Below are 6000 nucleotides of genomic sequence, written 5' to 3'. Positions count from 1 at the left end.
CACTGGCAGCTCGAGGTGAAGTCCAGGCTTCCCAATTTGCCTAGAGGCCCCTGGTTACTGGGAGGCAGGGGTGGGAGTTCTGACTCCCCACTGGTGTCCATGGTTTGTGTATTTTCTCACCCACTGTTTCAGAGCATGCGTGACTGATGACTGGACAGTCGGGATTGCGACGGAATAAGCAGGAGGGTGTCAGGGAGAAGGGCACGGGGGTGCTCAAGGGTGGAGCTGCCGTCTTGGAGCTTTGGGGTTGTTTCTGGGCTCCGCAGCCAAGCAGAAGGGAGATGTATTATTTAATACATCTTAACTGCTGGCAACCACTCATCTGTTCTCTGTGTCTATTATGTGATTTTTTGACATTGGTTTTTAAATTTTTTATTGTTATTATTGTAATTTTTGGAGACAGGGTCTCACCCTGATGCCCAAGCTGGAGTGCAGTGATATAGTCATAGCTCACTGCAGCCTCAAACTCCTGGGCTCAAGCTGTCCCCTCATTTCAGCTTCCTGAGTAGCTGGGACCACAGATGCACGACAACACACCCAGCTAATTTTGTATTTGTGCAGACCAGGGTCTTGTTATGGTTCCCAGGCTTGTCTTGAACTCCTGGCCTCAAGCAAGATTGACTTTTTTCACTCAGCATAATCCCCTTGACATTTTCCCAAGGGGGTCATTGCACGTGTCATTATTGCTGAGTAGTAGTTTTTTGGTTTTTTGTTTTTTGTTTTTGGAGGCAGAGTCTCGCTCTGTCGCCCAGGCCAGGCTGGAGTTCAGTGGCGCAATCTTGGCTCACTGCAGCCTCCACCTCCCAGGTTCAAGCAATTCTCCCTCAGTCTCCCAAGTAGCTGGGACCACAGGCGTGCACCACCACGCCTGGCTAATTTTTGTATTTTTAGTAGATATGGGGTTTTGCCATTTTGGCCAAGCTGGTTTCCAACTCCTGACCCAAAGTGACTCGCCCACCTCCTCTGACCACACTTGACCCATGTGCTTTCTCTTGGAAGGACTGTGTGTCCTGTTACATGTCTGTGTCTTGTCACGTTCATATTTCTCATTTTGGAGCAAAGATTTCTGTCTTCCAGGTTCCCAGTGCCCTTCTCAGAGGTGCTTGTGTTTCCTGTCTGAGCTCCCGGTGCGTTATTCAGGCACTTGTGAATAAGTGTGTACGGTTGCCCCTGGCCAGCCATGTTCTTCTTTGCCATTTTTATGACACATTGTTTCTTGGGGGAGATCCTGCTATAACATCCCCCCACCTTTTTTTGTTGTTGTTGTTGTTGTTGTTGTTGTTGTTGCTGCTGTTGAGATGGAGTCTTGCTCTGCCTCCCAGGCTGGAGTGCAGTGCTGCGATCTTGGCTCACTGCAACCTCCGCTTCCCAGGTTCAAGCGATTCTCCTGCCTCAGCCTCGGAGTAGCTGGGATTACAGGGGTGCTGCCACCATACTTGGCTAATTTTTGTATTTTTAGTGGAGACAGGGTTTCGTCATGTTGGCCAGGCTGGTCTGGAACTCCATATCACCTGTTTTTATAGAATTTCCCCTGATCATGAAAGCAAATTTTAGTAAATTTGGAGAAGATAGTCTATACTAGCAATGCTGTAATATACATATATTAGAAATATGGTATAAAGTGTAAAATACAATTACTTGCTGTGTATGATTGAGGTGAGATTATGCATTGTTATATTCTAGCCTTTTCTCTCTTGTACAGGGTGGTTTTTACGGTGTACCATTTGCATAACCTTTTACAACATGCGGAATGAAACTGTGACTTGTGAAATTAACACACTCAAGTAGTGAAAAGCTTAAAAAGACACAGGAGGGTGATGAGCACTCCCCTCAGAAGAGGGTGACTCCCAACGGGGTGGGTCAGGCACACAGGGCTTCACCGCGGCCAGGAGCAGGCCCCGAGTGGAGGACGCCAGAGCTGGGGTGAGCCAGGCTACCCTGTGCGGCTCTGCTGCTCTTCTTCCAGCTCCTCTCCAGCCTGGTCTCCCATGTGGGGTGAGTTCTTTCCTTTCTTGCCTTCTGCATGCAGACAGCTGGCCTGCTGGAGGCTGGTTCTTACCACCCTCGCTTTAGAGCTAAGAAGCCTAGTAGGTTGGTTTCTCACCTCTGTTTTCAGCGAGCTCTCGGTGCCGTGATTCCGGTTCTGGGTTCTCAGCTTTTCAGGCAGTTTGATTTGTGATCCTCTGACGAGACCCAGGAAGCTGTGATACAAAATGAGACGGACGAGGGAGGATGCTTAGAGATTTGGCCATCAGTCATTTGTGCAGGGTTGAGCGCCGACATTGTGCGTCTCTCTGTGATGATTAGGAGCTGCCGTCCTGAGTGCAGAGTGGCGCTTGGTTTGAAGTCTTATAGATAATGTAGGAGTAAACAACTACTCAAGATCAAATTGTTTAGTCCTGTAGCTGGTCTTTTCAGTATAAAAAATTTTGAATAGGAATCATTTGTGTGTAAGGAAAAACATGAACTCTGGTCGTGGGTGCTAGGCATTCTTGTTAAGGTTTTTAAATTTAAAGAAAATCTAAAATTCAACAGGAAGGACGGTGCAGAGGAAAAGTGAGGCCACTCCTCACTCTTCTTGCCAGAGGTCAGCATGGTGCCTTCCTCCAGCCGGCAGGGGGCCTCGGGCGTTCGCGGACGTCCCCGGCTGAGTCCAGTCCTGAGCCTGCTGGTGAAGGCGTCGCCACAGAGTTCTAACGCTGGAGGCCCTGAACTTAGGCTTGGAGTTGATTTCAAAACTTCAGCTGCAATATTGATGCCATAAGATCTTTTCTTTGCAGTCTTGGGATAGGATTTTAAAATACTTCATTGATGAGAGATAACAATTAGTGTAGGCATTTTGCCTCCAGATTCTCAGGTGGTTTTAGAAATTGTTTCTCTGATTCTGTAGGAGAATGTTGATACTGTTACAGTCTTATATGACATGGAAACTAGAAAACATAGCTAGATACTCTTCTATTCATGTTTTGGATAATGAGAGAAATTATTTTATGCTTCACACACTTGGAGTATGTCATCTACTGTAATACAGTATCTGAATGAATACTTCAAATACCTTTTTGTAAGCTAGTTGTACACTTTAAAACCTCTGAATAAATTTGACTAGCAAGTCTCAGAAACTTGATTCTAAATATTAAAAATACATCCTTCCTTGGGAGGGAGCGTGTAGGAAACGTGCAGTGTGATTGTAAGCATGCTGTCTGTCTGGAGGTCGCTTTGTTCCTGCATCCTCTGCTTTCATTTCAGGGATGTTCACGGAACGCCAGGCACCAAAGGGCCAGAAGCGTCCCCCTGCAGGACCAGCACTTGGCCCTGGTCATCCTGCTGGAGCTGGCTGTGCAGAGAGGCACGCTGAGGTGAGGGCTGGCGCAGACTGGGAACGCTTTGGGGAAGTGCGTCTGTATCCACATACCTGTAGCACTGTGCGCATTTCACTGAATGGTTTGTGACTGCAGCAGATGTGTGGTGCTCTGTAACCAGAGAACCACGTCCCAGAGCCCGCTCTCTCTTTACCTTTTCTTCACTTCCTTTTTTATGCTCGGTTTTCTAGTCTGGGAACTGTTCTTTTTTTTTTCTTTCAGTTTTCCTCATTTAATTGTTTTTATTCCATGAATTTAAGATCCTAGAGCTTTCATGTAAACGTGCTCTTTGAGCTTCTTAACTGATCTTTCCTATCAGCAGAAGGCGATGTCGTGTGCTAAAATCTCAGTGTCAATTCAGTCATTTAATTACCACGGCTTTACTTTCATTTCCTTCCAGATCCCAAGTATTTCTTCACTTCTATCTAGCTGTTTGCTTTTATTTTTGATTAACCATGAAAAAAAAAAAGTTAATGTGTTTTTACTAGGAATGAATATCTTTTCTCCTTTAGCCAAATGTTGTCTGCCATCCTGTTGTTGCTTCAGCTGTGGGACAGCGGGGCACAGGAGACTGACAATGAGCGTTCCCACCCTGGACACCAACGCCCAACTTTTGCCCTTGCTGCAAAGGTTCCAGAGCATCATTTGCAGGAAGGATACACCCCACTCCGAGGGCGACATGCACGTGAGTGTGTATGATGGAACTTTGTGTTTAGGTGGCACTGGATTCTAGTTATTTTTTAAGCAAGACCAGCGTGCGTGTCCACGGCAGTGTTTTTTTTGGTGGAAACAGCAGCGAGTCACATGAGACAGGTGTGGGAGGTCACTTGTTTGTGGAGAAGACTTGAATCAGTGAACACCGACTTCCTTGTCAGCACAGAACCAAGCTTGAAACACGCACTTTAAAATCAATACCAGAAAAGAACAACGAAAACAGTGGCCTGCTTTGTTGGCCCTTCCTGTGTACTGGGCTCTGTGCAGGGCATGTCACTCTGTTGAGTACCAGTTCCCCACTTAACAGGTGTGGATGCCGCGCTCGGGGAGGAGCAGGTGTGCGGGGCCCTGGGCCTAAACCTCCAGGACTGCTGGTCCTTGCAGGTCAAGTACAGGTTGGATTTTGCCAGTCTTTTTGGGAAAGTCTTAGGAATTCCAGTATCGTGCTTTGGTTTAATTTTTCTATTATTTGGCAGTCTTGAATAATCATCGGGCTCTTCTGCCTGTAGAAGAATTAGAATTATGATTTAATTTGCAAATGAAAGTAGGTGTTTTCCAGAGCGGGCAAGGTTTAGATTAAAGTAAAGGTTTTGGTTTTGGATTTCAAGGCCAGCTTGAGATGCTGCGCTGGGTTCCCCCAGAGGTGGTTCTGCCTTTCTCCAGGGGTCCTAGGCCTGTGGGGTGGTTTGGTTGTGTTGGTAATCTGTGTGGACTCAACTTACTGTGGTATCATAAGTGTATACATGCACCGTCAATGTTGTCGACGTGTATATAGCAAATTTAGACATTTGTGCAGTCAGTTTATATGCTGCATAAATATATAGATGTGTAGTATAACTGTATCATCGACATGGTCATTTGATGGGCCACGTGAGTAAATACCAAAATATAAAGAGTGGTTTTTTATTTTCTTAAGGGCTAATTGTATTACTTTAATTTTTGCCACCATTTCTGAATGTCTGTTTACTTTTCCTTTCTAGCTTTTGTCTGGCCCTCTGAGCCCCAGCGAGAGTTTCCTGAGGTACCTCACCCTTCCCCAAGACAGCGAGCTTGCCACTGATCTGCGACAGACCGTGGTTGTCGTCATGGGCCATTTAGCCGTCTGGCTACACCGTTTGCCTCCGCTGTGTAGCGCTCCGACGTCTCATAAGGTGTGTGCAAGAACCACGTTCTCCGTGTGTTTTGTGGCTAGTACCACCTCTAGGTTCTCATCCTGGGCCCGTGTGGAGACTTGGTTTTCTGGTATTGATGGGGGAAGCTGGCTTGTGGTTTTAAATGTGTTTGCAGTTGAAGGTGTTCCCCGTGTGGAGAGTGAGTGATGAGCAAGCTGAGGTGCAGAGGCCTAGGGACCCAACCTGGGGGCCCAGTTTCCAGGTTCAGGTAGCACAGCCCCAGAGAGCTTCCCCTTATCTGCAGCCCCAGGCCCTCCCACCTTCTGCAGGGGGTTCCACAGCCTTCTTTATACTCTGAAGGCGGGCTGTCATAGTATGTAATGCTGGTTATGGTAGTGACAGTATAATTCTATATTCTATCTGTCATGTAATAGTAATGGTAATAGTAGTGATTTGCGTGTGTGGAGCACCTGTAGGGTGCAGGCCCGCTGAGGACCTCATGCATGCTGTTGTATCTCATTATGTCAATGAGAAAACTGGCTTTGGGAATGGTGGTGAACTTTGCCAGGGTATAACAGTAATCTTAGTTTTGAATCGATTTTTATAACATTTTATTTCTAATATGAAGAGTCTTTATTTTGTTTTACAGTCATTAAAAAAAAGGCCCCGGGGGCCGGGCGCGGTGGCTCAAGCCTGTAATCCCAGCACTTTGGGAGGCCGAGACGGGCGGATCACGAGGTCGGGAGATCGAGACCATCCTGGCTAACACGGTGAAACCCCGTCTCTACTAAAAAAAAAACAAAAAACAAAAAACT

The 6000-nt window shown here is 46.6% G+C and overlaps 1 pseudogene; it reads left to right on the top strand.

The window, feature by feature from the left end:
• The first annotated feature begins 2593 nt into the window (after positions 1-2593).
• Positions 2594-5171, top strand: LOC126959275 (E3 ubiquitin-protein ligase HERC2-like; annotated as a pseudogene).
• Positions 5172-6000: the final 829 nt, after the last annotated feature.

Source organism: Macaca thibetana, chromosome 7 (assembly GCF_024542745.1).
Source record: "Macaca thibetana thibetana isolate TM-01 chromosome 7, ASM2454274v1, whole genome shotgun sequence".
NCBI classification, from domain to species: Eukaryota; Metazoa; Chordata; class Mammalia; order Primates; family Cercopithecidae; genus Macaca; species Macaca thibetana.
This window is presented reverse-complemented; position numbering and strand designations above follow the sequence as displayed.